This window comes from Hydra vulgaris, chromosome 02 (genome assembly GCF_038396675.1).
Source record: "Hydra vulgaris chromosome 02, alternate assembly HydraT2T_AEP".
NCBI lineage: Eukaryota > Metazoa > Cnidaria > Hydrozoa > Anthoathecata > Hydridae > Hydra > Hydra vulgaris.
In genome coordinates, this window is record NC_088921.1 from 59908460 (window position 1) to 59927500 (window position 19041).

The following is a 19041-nucleotide window of genomic DNA, read 5'->3' on the forward strand; positions in this document are numbered from 1 at the left end:
TTTACTAAAAAAACTAACATTTGTTTTTCCTCTAACCTGCCAAAAAAATAAAAATATAACAAGTTTCATCAAGTACTAAATCAAAATAACTTAAGAATATAAAATTTACAGAGAATTTACGACAAATTCTATAACGAAATACTATTGATAATTATTTATATATGTTCCGCTAGTGACTAAACTCTTTCTAGTTGCAAACATTATATAGAAAACTCACCTTATTGTATTTCGTCGTTCATCGGGGACCATGAAGAAAAATAAAAGCTTGCGCTTTGTATACCTTTAATCTCGCAACACCCTTTTCCTTAAATAATTACATATTCAAATTATGTTTGCTTTTTTAAATAATCCTCGAACGATTTTGGTTGTTTTCTATATTTTCGCTTTTATGCTCTACGAACACAGCAATACTAACGAATGATCTTGCGCTTTCATCTTGCAAACAATTAACACTTTCTCCGACCAATAACACTAACGTTTATTAAGGCTTAGCTTGAAAGACATTTTTCTTTTCATTGATTAACCTCAAAGTACGTCATACAACACCTGAGCATAACTTACATGCGCTCCGTTTACAGCTCATTTACCTTGCGCGAAATATCTTGTCTTTATAAGATTTTTTCCTATTCAATATCAAATTTGTGTAAGACTTTTATTTTAAATATTATTTATTTTACTGCATGATTCTTTGCCCTATATATTTAATGAGCATAACTGGTTAATGAAAATAGATGTTAGCACCTAGGAATAATGTCACTAGATAAGTATTTGTCTCCGAATGTTCATTCTTGCGCAACGCGTTATATTGCCTTTCTTGAAAAGTAGTCACATCGCACTTTGCTCAAAATGGGCCATATTAGGGTGTTTTGCTGAGCAGTAGTATGTTCTCTCAAATGTTGCAACTCAAGAAGGCTTTGATGCAGACGTAGAGGTGGGTTTTACTTGCTTGTTTTGAAGATGATACGCCGACGGGGATTTCTAGGAATGACCATTAAAACATTGAAAACGTCACATACCAGAGTATTGAATCTTTGTAAGGGTCAAAACTATATTCATTTCTTGAAGAGAATCAGGAGTGTTACAACATAATCTAGGATTTGTTTTTAACGCTGATATACTTATACACTCTTTCTGTGACTACCTAAGCGCGTACTTTCTTTATTATAATATGCTTTTATCATCGTTGTCTGCCCACCAGTGTATGGTCCTAAAAAGACGTCATTTGAACGTTCATGAAACGTCTTTTTATGACCAAATGCCGGCTGGGTTGCGAAAACACTGCTGTTGTTGTGCCTTATGAATAGTGAATTGAGTAATTTTGTAGTTAATTAAGTTAATTGCTTTATCACATTATCCTTACCACAACGGTGGCAATCCTAATTGTTTTGGTTTTAACATTTGTTTATGGTTTCTCCAGCCCAAATCCAGATTTCAAATTTTTTCTATCTAAATTATTCATTTGTTAATGCAACTTTTTACATAGACACACAAAAAGGTTTTCGTGTTGTTTCTTTGTATTCGGGAAGTTTTGGGTTGAAAGTGCAATACCTACTCTTTTAATGTATCAAAACTACTACGGGCTTTAAGCGTTCAAATTAATTTTAGACTAATAGAATTGCGCTGCACTGTAGAAATGACATAAAACTAAATAAAATTTAAACATGAAAAGCTAATATTTTACTAAACTATTTAAAGTAAATTAAATGTAAACTGAAAAATTCCAATAAACCACGTTTATTCAAATTAATTACATATAAGCTAAATTTAAAACAAACAGCAGCACCACACCGTTTAAGCGTAATTTTTTATATAAACAAAAGCTAAAACGAATAATTTCAATAAACCGCGTAAAATTAAAATAAATATAAACTAAAAGCAAAACGAATAACATCACTAAACCGTATAACTGGAATTAAATAAATTCGATATAAAACAAATATCTGTAATTTATCGATTCTTTTTTTTTTCCTTTTCTTTTTTCGGTTAATATCGTTTTTTACAATTGAAACAGTTTTCCTATACATACACATACAATTAAACAAATAGCTAGAGCAGGAAGTAGACATAATGTCTTATCACCGAGCACCGTTTTCAAAATATCGTACCTTTAAAAATGTTTTATTATAAACACGTAAATATATAAACTAGAAGATAACATATCGTATTGTTTTATATAAGTTTTAATACATAAAGACGCAAATAGTAATTGCTCCGTGCTTACATTTTCCACAGTAGCAAAAAACAAATAAATATGATATTGTTATATTATGATTGGTAACATCATTATTATATTTTCATATTTGGGTTTGTGACAATACACTTTTTGTTTTTTAACAATTTATTATAATTTTTACGGTTGAGTTCAACTTAATTTAAAAGAAACGTTAAAAATAAGGCATAGTGTAATCATTTTCACTCGTTTCACGCATTTCACGCATTTCACGCAGTTGAACGTATGCGTTACAAAAATTGTTATAGAAATATACACAATTTGTCTTACAAATCGTCCATATATTATGTAGCGCTAAAATTTTTCAATGAACAGAAGTAGGAGACCTAAACCTCTATTTCGTGGCAGTTTTTCTAAAATTGAACGCGCTATTTTATTCTTTCTTTTTTTTTAAGGCTCTGCGAGTGCAAAACATTTATTCTGTTTTGTTTTGTTTATTACTGAAATTTAGCGTTGCGCAATTTATAGACAATTCCTTGACAGTTTTTGATAAATATAGGCTTTTAACGGATTTTCAGCTGCAGTAATCATTCTGAAAACTGCGAAAAAATGTTTTGTTCAATTCCGAAGGTCTTACCATAGAAATTAACATAACAAATCATTGGTTATAAGAATTGTCATCATATATATAACAAAAAAATGATATATGTTGTTACGTTTAGTTTTAGCTGTGGTTCATCAGTTTTTGTTTTGTAAGTTTTTATTAACCCTCAAGTAAAACTGTATAGTAAATATAAAGTTAGATCATGAATACACAATCTTATAGTTAATTAGTTGTTGTAAAACTTCAACCTTAATTAGCTTTAACACGATTTGAGATATGGCGCCCGTAATCCTTAACTTTTGCTTCAAAATGTTGGGGTTTAGTGTAAGCGCCGAATACTCTTATGATCGTACGGAATCCGTCACTGCAATTCGCATACAGATGTCTTGGAATTCATGCAGAATTCTTCTCAGTTGCGACGGCGTCCGCCAAGAAGTGACTTGGAGTTGCCATATAGGCTGATACTATACTTAGCAATTGGCATCGCAAATGGAGGAAGTACTTTTTTTTAACGGCGAACAGCGGAACTATGTCGAGTATTTTGCGCCAAAATTATTTTGTAGTTTTTTCTATCAAAATAGCTATATCTGTAAATAAAATGCATAAATGAAGTAATAAACATGTAATTATATAATATAGAAAAATATAAGTACTTTGGTAAAAAATACGAATTATTTTCACTGGACAAGAACACTTTTTTCAGTTTCAACATTAAAAAAATTATTTTTCAATGCATGTATTTGTCATAAGATAACTTTTTTAGATTTATATTCGCAAAACTTATAAATGAATAACAGTAACAAAAGATTTTGTAGGTATTCTTTGTGTACAAAACATCTTTTATATATGTTCAGTGTTTCTCATCAACTGACCATCAACCGAAGACCAATCTTCTGTTATAACTTTTTCTATTGCAAAAATTGCAAAGCATTTTTGATGCATGGCTATTTACATACAATTAGCATGAGATTTACTTAGTCAAATGTTTGGAAGTTATAAGACGATAGTTTATGTAATACCTAATAGTGAAGGTTAGTAGCAAAAAAAATATCGAAAACTGTTTGTTTTCAATGCATAAAAGCTAATGATTACATTTACGTTAAATTATTTTTAAAAACCTGAGCGAAAATAACATTCTTAATTAAACTAAAATAGTTAAAAACAAAAGTCAATAAAGTAAATTTAAAACAATAGAGGCATAAGAAAACTGATGAATAAAAAATGCAAAACAGCGTTTTGGCTCCAATGACTTGTTTATAAGCATACGAGTGATGCCGAAGTAAAAAAAAAATGTCTTACTTTTTTTAATTTTCATAGTTAAAAAAATGGATAAAATAAAATGTAACGTATGTAAGTTTATATATATACTAGCGGATTTAAAGCCCTATTAGCGCGGTGCTTTGTACGTCTTTTCCACACCGAACTTTTATACACTTTTTCCTTATATATATATGTATGTATCTTAGCTTTTCGGAAGCGTAAAATATATGAATCTTTAGCAAATTCACCGTTTTCATACTTATCTATTTCGCAGCGATCATTTTTGTACCTATTCCATAATGCCAATGATATCTAGAAAAATACCATAATTTGAAAAAATGTTTTAAGAGCAAAAATATTAAAAGCAACAACTTTTCCGCGTACGTAGAGCTTGCTCTACGAATGCGGAAAAGGTGTGCCTAGGAGATTTATAACTACGTTTGTTGTCTTTTGAACGCCTATCATTGACAGCTAACTGGTTTAGTGCGCTGTAATCATCAGTGTTGCTTCAGGGTTTTAAGACCTCCTATTAGCGTAATAATTTTTTTAATCTTGCTAATATATTAACAGCAAAATAAAAAAAAAAAAAAAAATTATTGAGCAGCAAAGATTTGTAATTATTAAAATAAACTTTTTAGGCTTTCTTATTTTCCATGTTCGACTGTTCCATGCTGCCTTTAAACTCAACTCATACTAAATATGTTGACACTTACAGACGTTTGTACGTGACGCTATACAAACGGCAAAACTAAGAAGATCTCAGAACATTAAATCTTGGTCATAAAAAGACAGTTCATTTTTATGATTATGATTTAAAATATTAAGAGGCGGCCTTAGCTAAACAACTCTAATCTAAAAATTGAGGCAAAAATTGTTTGCGCAGTGACGTCAATTTGTTGCAAAATCATAAACAAAACATTATTACGTCATGTTTGATTTTGCATTAATCTTATACGTTTTGATTAATTCTGATTATGGTGCATACAACTGCACAAAAAGATATAAAACAGGTGCAGATATATCGTTTCACAGGTCAGAGTTTGTATTTTTTACAATAGTAATAAACAACAAGTTCTCATATAGCGACAAACAGAAAAAAATCTGTTCATTTTTATGCAACACGAATTCGTCAGTCTCAGATGAAAAAAATGAAACAAATAAATAAAGCTTTAAGAGTTTTCCTGCTAAATATAGAAATAATTATACAGATGTCCAGAAAGAAATCTAGATTATGAAGCTGAAAAACTTTCTAGCTAGCTTTTAAACAATGTTGGAAAGAAATAACCACTTTTTCTGGTTTTTATAAATTCGGAAAACGTGGTTTTGAATGATGTTAAGAACATTTTATTTGTGGAATCATTATTTAGCACTAGGCAACGTGAAGATTACACAAACTGGGATTAACTGATGGCGATTTTATGCTATTAAAACGCAATGGCTTTTAACCATAAGAACACGTTGACAGCTTTGACAAATTCAATGAACAATGCTTACCACCTTAATAAGCATTCTTTTTTAAGCTATCAAAAGATGGGATTAAGACTGAACACTATAAGCGCGCACATAATGTTAGGAACTTTTGTAACTGCAAAACTACCACGACATTTATCTTAAAACGGATGCAAGGCTGTTAGCAGATGGTTTTAAAAAATTCAAAACAACTAGTGTGACTTGTTGTGCGTATAATCCAGATCAATACTTTAGTGCTCCGGCAATAAGTTGGAATGCATTTTTAAAAAGACTAGATTCTGGCTCAAACTACTCACTAATAACAATTTGCGCAAAATTGGGAAGGGAATCCGCGGTGGTATCCCAATGGTGAGCAAGCGCTTTGCAAAGGCAAACAACTCTTATCCTGTTTATGATAGTTACAAACCGAATTCGCATATAACGTCTTTGAATGTCAACAACCTATACGACTGGGCAATGATGCAGTATTTGACAAACCAAGGCTTTCAGTGGTGCAAACCATCGATTGAAAAAATCCTTAAAACGTCAGATGACGCTCTAGAAAGCTTTATAGTTGAGGCTGACATTAAGTACCCTGATAAACTACATGACACCCACAACAATTATCTTCTTGCTCTAGAAAGGATGGCAATTAAAAAAGAATGGTTGAGTGAATTTCAGAAAAAAACAGCAGGAAAACATGACTTAAAACCTATTAAGTTTAAAAAAGCTATTCCCATGCTTACGAAACAAGGAAAAGTACATTTCACATTTTAGTAATCTCAAGCTTTATCAATTACTTGAGATGCAAGTCACCAATATTTACTTAGCTGTAAAGTTTAGACAAAAGCGACGAATGTCTCGCTATATTTAGATGAATACTGATTTAAGAGCAAAGACTACTGCAGTTTTTGAGAAAGATTTCTTTAAACTGATGAATAATAGCGTGAAAGGTAAAACAATCAAAAACTTACGCAAGCGAATACGCGTTGCCCTTGGTTGAGGAAATGAAGAAGATTTGCATAGGAAGCTTGTTGCTGACCTAGCTTACTTTTCACAAAAAATGCTTGATCGTATACCTGCTGCCTTCCACAGCGCAAAAGCAAGACTAAAGTTCAAATGACCTATATATGTTAGTCAGGCTGTCTTAGATCTCAGGACGCACCTTATCAATGAGTTTTTGTATAACCAGATTAAATCAAATTATAGCCAAAAACCACAACTACTCAACACTGACACAGAAAGCTTGTTGTTTCAAGTGGAGACTGAAGAAACTTACAATAACAAGATAGAAAATTTTTATCATTTTGACTTTAGTTAGTATACAAAAGATTATCCATGCTTTAACAAGACTAGGAAAAAGGTTATCAGAATATTGAAGGACGTGTCTAATGGCGTTTTCATCCAAAAGTTAGTCGCCTTACGATCTAAAATATATTCTGTTCATAAAGCTGAAAGATATAGCAAACAGATAGGAAATGGAGTTTTCAGGATATACTTAAGAAAGATCTTAAGAACGAGTCATTCAAGAAGTGTCTTGAAAATGAAATTGAAATGAAGCATGCTCGAGTTAGAATCAGAAGAATGGGACAGCAAATCATTGTGTATGAGCCACTAAAATTCTATTTGTCACTCTTGATACTGAACAGTGAATTGTTCCAGATGGAGTTACAATATTGGTATATGGTTATAAATTAATGTGAGTGTTCTTTCAAAAAGTAGCTGGGTTCTATCCGGAACAAGTTGTAACTTTTTACATAGGAGTCGTTCATTTGATTCAGCAACAAGACAATAAAGGGCAGGTTGACCTATTAATCGCATTACCCAATCAATTGGATAAATCCTTAAATACCTAATTGGGTCAGTAGCGCTTTTTCGTCCGTTTTCTAGCTCACCAGGACCATACAAGTAAGGGACATTTACACTAGGAGAAATAAAAGTTTCTATTATTGGAGCAACCATCGATTGGGCTAAAAGTGTTTTTTCCATTTTAATTGCATCTATTGTTTTTTTACCGTATAAACGTGTAGTTTGGCTATTAATTGGAACATCTATAAAAACAGGTAGGCATTTTACCCATGTGACTGACTTTTAGTTCTTAGCAACCTTTAAGCATTCTGGCAGCCAAAATGCTTATCAGCAAATGTACAGTTATAGAGTTCAACGATTGGTTGTTCTCGATGTTGTCTTTGTAAGATTTTTTCCTAATCAATATCAAGTTTATGTAAGACTTTTATTTTAAATGTTATTTATTTTACTGTATGATTCTTTGAGCTATATATTTAATGAGCATAACTGGTTAATGAAAATAGATGTTAGCACCTAGGAATAATGTCACTAGATAAGTATTTAAGTAATATAAACAAGTCATTGGAGCCAAAACGCTGTTTTGCATTTTTTATTCATCAGTTTTCTTATGCCTCTATTGTTTTAAATTTACTTTATTGACTTTTGTTTTTAACTATTTTAGTTTAATTAAGAATGTTATTTTCGCTCAGGTTTTTAAAAATAATTTAACGTAAATGTAATCATTAGCTTTTATGCATTGAAAACAAACAGTTTTCGATATTTTTTTTGCTACTAACCTTCACTATTAGGTATTACATAAACTATCGTCTTATAACTTCCAAACATTTGACTAAGTAAATCTCATGCTAATTGTATGTAAATAGCCATGCATCAAAAATGCTTTGCAATTTTTGCAATAGAAAAAGTTATAACAGAAGATTGGTCTTCGGTTGATGGTCAGTTGATGAGAAACACTGAACATATATAAAAGATGTTTTGTACACAAAGAATACCTACAAAATCTTTTGTTACTGTTATTCATTTATAAGTTTTGCGAATATAAATCTAAAAAAGTTATCTTATGACAAATACATGCATTGAAAAATAATTTTTTTAATGTTGAAACTGAAAAAAGTGTTCTTGTCCAGTGAAAATAATTCGTATTTTTTACCAAAGTACTTATATTTTTCTATATTATATAATTACATGTTTATTACTTCATTTATGCATTTTATTTACAGATATAGCTATTTTGATAGAAAAAACTACAAAATAATTTTGGCGCAAAATACTCGACATAGTTCCGCTGTTCGCCGTTAAAAAAAAGTACTTCCTCCATTTGCGATGCCAATTGCTAAGTATAGTATCAGCCTATATGGCAACTCCAAGTCACTTCTTGGCGGACGCCGTCGCAACTGAGAAGAATTCTGCATGAATTCCAAGACATCTGTATGCGAATTGCAGTGACGGATTCCGTACGATCATAAGAGTATTCGGCGCTTACACTAAACCCCAACATTTTGAAGCAAAAGTTAAGGATTACGGGCGCCATATCTCAAATCGTGTTAAAGCTAATTAAGGTTGAAGTTTTACAACAACTAATTAACTATAAGATTGTGTATTCATGATCTAACTTTATATTTACTATACAGTTTTACTTGAGGGTTAATAAAAACTTACAAAACAAAAACTGATGAACCACAGCTAAAACTAAACGTAACAACATATATCATTTTTTTGTTATATATATGATGACAATTCTTATAACCAATGATTTGTTATGTTAATTTCTATGGTAAGACCTTCGGAATTGAACAAAACATTTTTTCGCAGTTTTCAGAATGATTACTGCAGCTGAAAATCCGTTAAAAGCCTATATTTATCAAAAACTGTCAAGGAATTGTCTATAAATTGCGCAACGCTAAATTTCAGTAATAAACAAAACAAAACAGAATAAATGTTTTGCACTCGCAGAGCCTTAAAAAAAAAGAAAGAATAAAATAGCGCGTTCAATTTTAGAAAAACTGCCACGAAATAGAGGTTTAGGTCTCCTACTTCTGTTCATTGAAAAATTTTAGCGCTACATAATATATGGACGATTTGTAAGACAAATTGTGTATATTTCTATAACAATTTTTGTAACGCATACGTTCAACTGCGTGAAATGCGTGAAATGCGTGAAACGAGTGAAAATGATTACACTATGCCTTATTTTTAACGTTTCTTTTAAATTAAGTTGAACTCAACCGTAAAAATTATAATAAATTGTTAAAAAACAAAAAGTGTATTGTCACAAACCCAAATATGAAAATATAATAATGATGTTACCAATCATAATATAACAATATCATATTTATTTGTTTTTTGCTACTGTGGAAAATGTAAGCACGGAGCAATTACTATTTGCGTCTTTATGTATTAAAACTTATATAAAACAATACGATATGTTATCTTCTAGTTTATATATTTACGTGTTTATAATAAAACATTTTTAAAGGTACGATATTTTGAAAACGGTGCTCGGTGATAAGACATTATGTCTACTTCCTGCTCTAGCTATTTGTTTAATTGTATGTGTATGTATAGGAAAACTGTTTCAATTGTAAAAAACGATATTAACCGAAAAAAGAAAAGGAAAAAAAAAAGAATCGATAAATTACAGATATTTGTTTTATATCGAATTTATTTAATTCCAGTTATACGGTTTAGTGATGTTATTCGTTTTGCTTTTAGTTTATATTTATTTTAATTTTACGCGGTTTATTGAAATTATTCGTTTTAGCTTTTGTTTATATAAAAAATTACGCTTAAACGGTGTGGTGCTGCTGTTTGTTTTAAATTTAGCTTATATGTAATTAATTTGAATAAACGTGGTTTATTGGAATTTTTCAGTTTACATTTAATTTACTTTAAATAGTTTAGTAAAATATTAGCTTTTCATGTTTAAATTTTATTTAGTTTTATGTCATTTCTACAGTGCAGCGCAATTCTATTAGTCTAAAATTAATTTGAACGCTTAAAGCCCGTAGTAGTTTTGATACATTAAAAGAGTAGGTATTGCACTTTCAACCCAAAACTTCCCGAATACAAAGAAACAACACGAAAACCTTTTTGTGTGTCTATGTAAAAAGTTGCATTAACAAATGAATAATTTAGATAGAAAAAATTTGAAATCTGGATTTGGGCTGGAGAAACCATAAACAAATGTTAAAACCAAAACAATTAGGATTGCCACCGTTGTGGTAAGGATAATGTGATAAAGCAATTAACTTAATTAACTACAAAATTACTCAATTCACTATTCATAAGGCACAACAACAGCAGTGTTTTCGCAACCCAGCCGGCATTTGGTCATAAAAAGACGTTTCATGAACGTTCAAATGACGTCTTTTTAGGACCATACACTGGTGGGCAGACAACGATGATAAAAGCATATTATAATAAAGAAAGTACGCGCTTAGGTAGTCACAGAAAGAGTATATAAGTATATCAGCGTTAAAAACAAATCCTAGATTATGTTGTAACACTCCTGATTCTCTTCAAGAAATGAATATAGTTTTGACCCTTACAAAGATTCAATACTCTGGTATGTGACGTTTTCAATGTTTTAATGGTCATTCCTAGAAATCCCCGTCGGCGTATCATCTTCAAAACAAGCAAGTAAAACCCACCTCTACGTCTGCTTCAAAGCCTTCTTGAGTTGCAACATTTGAGAGAACATACTACTGCTCAGCAAAACACCCTAATATGGCCCATTTTGAGCAAAGTGCGATGTGACTACTTTTCAAGAAAGGCAATATAACGCGTTGCGCAAGAATGAACATTCGGAGACAAATACTTATCTAGTGACATTATTCCTAGGTGCTAACATCTATTTTCATTAACCAGTTATGCTCATTAAATATATAGGGCAAAGAATCATGCAGTAAAATAAATAATATTTAAAATAAAAGTCTTACACAAATTTGATATTGAATCGGAAAAAATCTTATAAAGACAAGATATTTCGCGCAAGGTAAATGAGCTGTAAACGGAGCGCATGTAAGTTATGCTCAGGTGTTGTATGACGTACTTTGAGGTTAATCAATGAAAAGAAAAATGTCTTTCAAGCTAAGCCTTAATAAACGTTAGTGTTATTGGTCGGAGAAAGTGTTAATTGTTTGCAAGATGAAAGCGCAAGATCATTTCCAAGTCGGCAAATTTAGTTGTAAATGCGCATTAGAAACTCATTTAAATACGTATCGTTTTGGTATGTATGTTAGTTATTTACTCGTGTCGAACTCGCATTAGAAATACGCATTAGATGCGTATAAAAACAGGTATACAATACAACACCTACTGATTATCAAACTTGAATTTGAAACTCTTGTAAACACGTATAAAACACGATAACTAGAGAATATTCAATACAAAATTTTCCTGGTATTACATGCGCATTCAAAACTTTCCAGAATACGCGGTATTTACGCATTATGTTAGCCATTTTATCGTGTCGAACGCGCATTAAAATCAGACATCAGATGCGTATAAAGACAGGTTTACAATACGACGCCTAATGAGTATCAAACTCGCATTTAAATACGTATAAAACGCGATAACCAGAGAATATTCAATACAATTTTATTAACTATTATGAATTCATAACATAATGATAATGACCAGCAGTAAGCAACCCGTAATACGGGTTATGAGTTATTAAATCAATAATAACAATAAAAACCTATTAGTAACTTTAATATATTATCTAAAAATTTAAATACAAATTTATCTAATAATATTTTAACTTTGAGTCCCTATCAGCAACCTCATTGCTTATAGTTAACGACATAAAGACCGCATTAACATCAGTTGAGTTCTTTTTAAAATCTGTCGCAACACAGGTACCAGAAAAGAAAAGTAAAGTAAAGTCTGCAAATACCTAAAAAGAGAAACGAAAAAAAAATTACAATTTTCAATTACAAAAGTACTATTTGCATTTTATTGTTAGTAGAATTAGGATAATAATAACAGAAAATATATATTTTGTGTCTACAGAATAATTCAAAAAGATTATAAAAAGGCTAGACAATACAATGTAGTAACACTGGCAAATGACACTACAATTTAATAAGATATTTTATTAACTTAAATACTTGGACTAAAAAGATTTCATTTATTACAATATTTGAATAATCAACGGACAATTATAGTTAAACAATTTGAGCAACAATATTATAGAATATCAAGCAACTCGTAAAAGATTTGTTATTATTATTTGTGGTATTATATAAGTTTCATTAAATTTCCCTCTCATCTAAGTGAGAGAGAGAGAGAAAGAAAGAGAAAGAGAGAGAGAGAGAGAGAGAGAGAGAGAGAGAGAGAGAGAGAGAGAGAGAGAGAGAGAGAGAAACAGAGAGAGAAGGAAAGTGTTTCCAAAGCAGCATGTTAACAAAAGTAAAAAAATACGGAATAAATAGTATTAACTGGTTTTAATAATTTACCAGTAAACAAAATTATTTTTACCTTGATTAAAAGCTAATTTCCAGCATTTCATAATTAAGCTCCAGCTTCTCTCTGCCTGTTGACTAATGATTAATAAAGTAAATTTCATATCATACTAAATTTACAAAAATTAAAACCATGTTTCAACAGTAAGCTAACTAATCAAAAGTTGACAAAGGGAAGACACACTAAAAAAAATGAAGAAAAAGAACATGATTATGATAAAAATTATAAAAAAAAATAGAATTATTTAAATTTAAGTGTTAATTGTTACTGTAAATAGTTAAACTCATACTCTGGTTTGTTCTAAAGTCTCTAAAGTAAAATCAAATTTACAGACATTAACACTGCTTGACACTGAATTCTGTCTAGTAAGTTTTCTGCTTGTTAAGCAGCATTTCTTACATTTCAACAACGAATAATTTCATTCTGCCTAGATCTATTTTTATCATTTGAAAACTATTTTCAAGTTGCCTATTAGCATTTACATTATTAACTTTGTTCAGCCTAATACTATCTATTTCAATTTCACTATTATTATTTAACATATTACCAGTTATTTTACCATTGTTACAACTGAATAAATGAACATAAAAGAACCTTACAAATTGTGATCTTTTCTAATCAAAGACTTTATTTAAACTTAAGATATATTGAAATCCATATCTTTTTATATGTTCATATACATAAATCGTTTTTTCAAAAATATTAAACAATATTTATTTACATCAACTTTTTAAATTCAACAAAGAATCTAGACTGCAATGCACAAAATTATTTTTACCTTAATGCACAAAAATAATAAATGCAAAATCTTCTATAAAAAATTGAAGCAATGTCAGTCAGCATATTTTACTCTAAAGTATATATATATATATATTCATATACCTTTAAAAATGGTATAACACTTTACACAATGAAATATGGAAAAACATCATCATTTTTTTCAACTGCTTTCAAAAAGAATTTATTTATTTTTTCTGTTCTGTTATTTTTTCTAAGAAAGAATATTTATATAGACGCAGAGAAATATAAAATATACTGAAATATAGGCAGATTTATGTTTATAAACTTTCGCGTCAACAAATTAGTCAGTTTTCCATGTTAAATACATAAAATATATATCTAATATAATATATATCAAATATAAAATAAATCTAATATAAAATAAAACAAAATAGTAAACTTACTCAAATCAGTATCAGTTATACCGTATGAAGTAACTAAAAAACACTTCAGTTTTTTTCAATTGCTCTAAAAATAACTTTCAGCTCTTTCCAATTGCACTAAAATATAAAACAAAACTTGGTTAGCTGAGTTGCCTAGTTTATAAGAATCTGAAAACAGATAAGTAAAAAACCAAGCAAAAACAAACATTTTTTTATTAGAACTACTATATTTAAACAAATTAAATTAAACAAAGAATAACGCCAATTCTCCTTAAAGGCTAAAAAAAATTTTCAGCTCAAATTTGCTTGCAGACCTTGCTTGTAAAACCATGTGAATAAGAAACACATTTAGAAAAGCCTAGAAACTACTTAAAAATGACATATGCAACATTGAAATTTGAACATCGACCGGACTAATTATTAGTAGATGTTTTTAAAATTTTCATCAAAATTTACAAATATTCATTATTTTATATCGCATAAATCCATCACATGATAAATCTGAAATGAAAAAATGTTAGTAAATACAAAGAAAAAAATTCATGTCATGACAAGAGAGTAGTAGTTGTTAAATATTGTTATTTCATTTTAGCTTTTAGAAAACAATTCATGTTGGTACGTCATGGTTCTAAAAATTCAAATTAAGATATAAACCAAATGTATATGCGGCGAAATGATTTTTCTTGAGTGGCTTTTAGTGAATGATTAAAAGCAGTGAGTTTCAATAATAAAACCACTTATAGTTTTCAACAATAGACACCAGCATAAAGGTAAGCCGAATGTGACAACATTAGTAACATAAATAACAACTTTACGCAAAACCTTGCTCAACATGTTTGCCAAAGTAACACACTTTGAAAACATGGAAACAACATAATATAAACATATATGATAACTATAATACACAATACATTTATTTAACTTTATATAACATATATAAACACCTCATATAATATTTATATACACAATAGATACATTTTATTCTATTTTAACGACACATTTATAAAACAATTACATAACACATATTACCACATACATATATTTATCAAAAACTTTTTAACTTTGAACATAATATAAACATATATGCAAACTATAAACATATGTATCTTATTATTATATAAAAATAATTGCCGAACAAAAAATTTAAAAATGATATGAAAAAATCTAAAATGATTCGTATATATATAAAGACATATTTCTCGTAATAAAATATTAAATTATAACCATATTTAATTTAAATCTAATACTTATTGAATAAAGAGCAAAATACAGATAGAAGAACTGCAATCCTTATAACAAAATTTAACGTTTAGCAACAATGAAATGTCAGTGTTGGCTCAAAATTTTAATTTACTTCTTTAAATTTTCTAAAACAGAACAAAAAAAAGGTAATAGCATAGCAGAAATGTCAATAAAATAATAATTAACGTAATAAAATAAGCAAGGTATAAAATTGATAGGAATTAACGTATATTTGAATTATATTAATTTAGGACTTCATAAAACTGAATAAATAAATTTAAAGGTAGTAATAAATATTTTTATGATAAAGTTTTAGTAACACTTTTAGTGCAAAAAAGTACTGTAACTGTATTGGATATATGTGATACTGCTTAGCAGAACGACATCTTTTCATATAATTTTTCATTTATTTCTGACGATTCCTTTTCATTTCAGACAAACTATATACTATATTTTTAAAGAGAAATCTTTTTGTTTTAAATTTTGCTTTCGCAATTTCATTTTAAGCATGCGCTTTAAAGCAAAGACTTTTGTTTTTCCATTATATGTTGGTATTTGATCAAAACCGGGTACGATATCGTATCCGATTTTGATCAAATATTAAATAACACGTATTTTTGATTAATAAGTAGTATTGAGCTCGAATTCAAAACTTAAAACTAAATGCGTATTTTTCTAGTATCAACGGCGGTATTTTATACGTGGTCAATACTCCGAGTATTTACAATGCTAGATATGCCGACTGGGTCGTTAGTACTGCTGTGTTCGTAGAGCATAAAGCGAAAATATAGAAAACAGCCAAAATCGTTCAAGGATTATTTAAAAAAAACAACATATTTTAACTATGTAGTTAGTCGAGAAAAAGGATGTTGCGAGATTAAAGGTATACAAAGCGCAAGCTTTTATTTGTCTTCATGGTCCCCGATGAACGACGATGTACATTAACGTGAGTTTTCTATATAATGTTTGCAACTAGAAAGAGTTTAGTCACTAGTAAAAGCAGTAGTATAAAAAGGGCGTTCCAGCACATTTTTTTTTCAATCATTATACTAACTATAATCTCTTAACGAATAATAACTATAATTATAACTATAATCTTAAATATAATTTATGAGCCAAAATAAAATAACATATAAGATAATGTCAGTATAACAACCATAATTTTTTAATATATTATGGTTACAAACTCTGATTTATTTTTTGAAATTTTAAATCAGAGAATATATAATAATAAGAATATAATAAAAAGAATAATTATAGAAGAAAACGAAAATAAATTAAAAAAGAGAAAAGTAAAGTGTTTATTCAGGATGTGAGGTGTATGTGCATAAGCATATGTTTGTTAATGTTATAGACTATCTTCTTTGTAGGTTTCGTTAGGTAAATAAATTCACCTAGCATACATGTGGTTGTCAGGAAGATAGTCGTTGCTCCGCAGTCCACGCGGATATTAAATTTAACATTTTCTTGAATCTTTATGAAAATACGCTTCTTTTGTGACCCAGGTTGACATACTTTTGAATAACTTTTTTTCCGACAATATTAGGGATTTTACCCCAAATACTAATAATTTGAACCTAAATAGCTATACAATTTGAAGCGATGGTATAAAATGAGTTGTATATTTAAAATTACAATGAGAAATGCTATACAAAAAACAAATTGTTTGCTCGGAACCAGAAAAAAGAATTTTTTATTGTTGACCTGTGAAACTAAGGAAAAGATAATTACAGTAAAACTTAATGATTAAAAAAAAAAGTGTAACTTTTATTTTATCAAAAAACATAAAACTAACTAGAGCCTAATAAAACTTTATTAAGTTATTGTAATCGTTATTTTTATTATTATTAAAGTCAAAAAGAATACGGGAAAGAAACAAAACTTTCAGAAAAAGTTTACAAGTTTTTTTTTTTATTTACCTTATGTAAAATAAAATGACAAGCTAAGATCAAATGTTCATTCAAAAATTAAATTAACGCGATTGTTATTAGATCTGAAATTTTTTCATTTGTTTATTTGTTTGTCAAAAACAGTTTGCTTTTAAGTGCCAATAAACAAAGTTAACTTTATTCTGACTGGATATTTTAAAATCTTTCAAAAAAGCAAATTTTTCATACATCTTTTTGTTAAAAAAAACTTTGTAATAAGTTTTTAAAACAGAAAATTAGTTATTTTGCTACTGCATTTAAAACTGAAATTTGTTTTTTCTACTTTTAATAAAACAGCAAAAGTATATATACGCTACCATTCAAAAGTATTTTGATGACAATAACTTTTTTCAAAAAATGTTTTTTTTTTTTTAACTTAAATATTTTTAATGTTTATATTCGTACTATCAGATAATTGAAACTATTTTTGATTAAAATGCTTTGATAAAAATTATAAGAATAATAAAAATACTAAAGAGGCCAAACTACATAAAATATTGTATCAATGACTGTAAATATGGACCTGTGTCGAAGTTTTAAACCATTGGTTTTAGGATAAGTTAAACAGTCATATCTTAAGGCCAGTCTGAAAAAAAACTTTGTTAAATTTATGATAAAATAGTGTGCATTATTGTTTGTACAATATGGTGAATGTAGTGTGACGCTGTATTGGTTGGAATGCCACTGCTAACTTAGTAAGTCTGTAAGTCGGTGTTAATAAATTCTCTAATGCAATTTGGCGTTTTTCTTGCATTTTTTGGTACTCTTGCATAGCAAGGGTATCAGCAAAGTGTCTTTGTTGCCAATAGTCCAACGATTCGAGGAGGTTGGTCTTCCGATTGACCCATCGTTGGAAGACGTAACAACCCTACCTCAATGTTTTTACTAAAAAAACTAACATTTGTTTTTCCTCTAACCTGCCAAAAAAATAAAAATATAACAAGTTTCATCAAGTACTAAATCAAAATAACTTAAGAATATAAAATTTACAGAGAATTTACGACAAATTCTATAACGAAATACTATTGATAATTATTTATATATGTTCCGCTAGTGACTAAACTCTTTCTAGTTGCAAACATTATATAGAAAACTCACCTTATTGTATTTCGTCGTTCATCGGGGACCATGAAGAAAAATAAAAGCTTGCGCTTTGTATACCTTTAATCTCGCAACACCCTTTTCCTTAAATAATTACATATTCAAATTATGTTTGCTTTTTTAAATAATCCTCGAACGATTTTGGTTGTTTTCTATATTTTCGCTTTTATGCTCTACGAACACAGCAATACTAACGAATGATCTTGCGCTTTCATCTTGCAAACAATTAACACTTTCTCCGACCAATAACACTAACGTTTATTAAGGCTTAGCTTGAAAGACATTTTTCTTTTCATTGATTAACCTCAAAGTACGTCATACAACACCTGAGCATAACTTACATGGGCTCCGTTTACAGCTCATTTACCTTGCGCGAAATATCTTGTCTTTATAAGATTTTTTCCTATTCAATATCAAATTTGTGTAAGACTTTTATTTTAAATATTATTTATTTTACTGCATGATTCTTTGCCCTATATATTTAATGAGCATAACTGGTTAATGAAAATAGATGTTAGCACCTAGGAATAATGTCACTAGATAAGTATTTGTCTCCGAATGTTCATTCTTGCGCAACGCGTTATATTGCCTTTCTTGAAAAGTAGTCACATCGCACTTTGCTCAAAATGGGCCATATTAGGGTGTTTTGCTGAGCAGTAGTATGTTCTCTCAAATGTTGCAACTCAAGAAGGCTTTGATGCAGACGTAGAGGTGGGTTTTACTTGCTTGTTTTGAAGATGATACGCCGACGGGGATTTCTAGGAATGACCATTAAAACATTGAAAACGTCACATACCAGAGTATTGAATCTTTGTAAGGGTCAAAACTATATTCATTTCTTGAAGAGAA

The 19041-nt window shown here is 29.3% G+C and overlaps 1 long non-coding RNA gene across 1 annotated transcript; it reads right to left on the reverse strand.

The window, feature by feature from the left end:
* Positions 1 to 12022: 12022 nt before the first annotated feature.
* Positions 12023 to 14892, reverse strand: LOC136076560 (uncharacterized). Its single transcript, XR_010636372.1, has 3 exons — positions 13943 to 14892; positions 12774 to 12940; positions 12023 to 12189 (listed from the first exon to the last, which is right to left on the reverse strand). It is a non-coding gene; the product is annotated as an uncharacterized LOC136076560 (long non-coding RNA).
* Positions 14893 to 19041: the final 4149 nt, after the last annotated feature.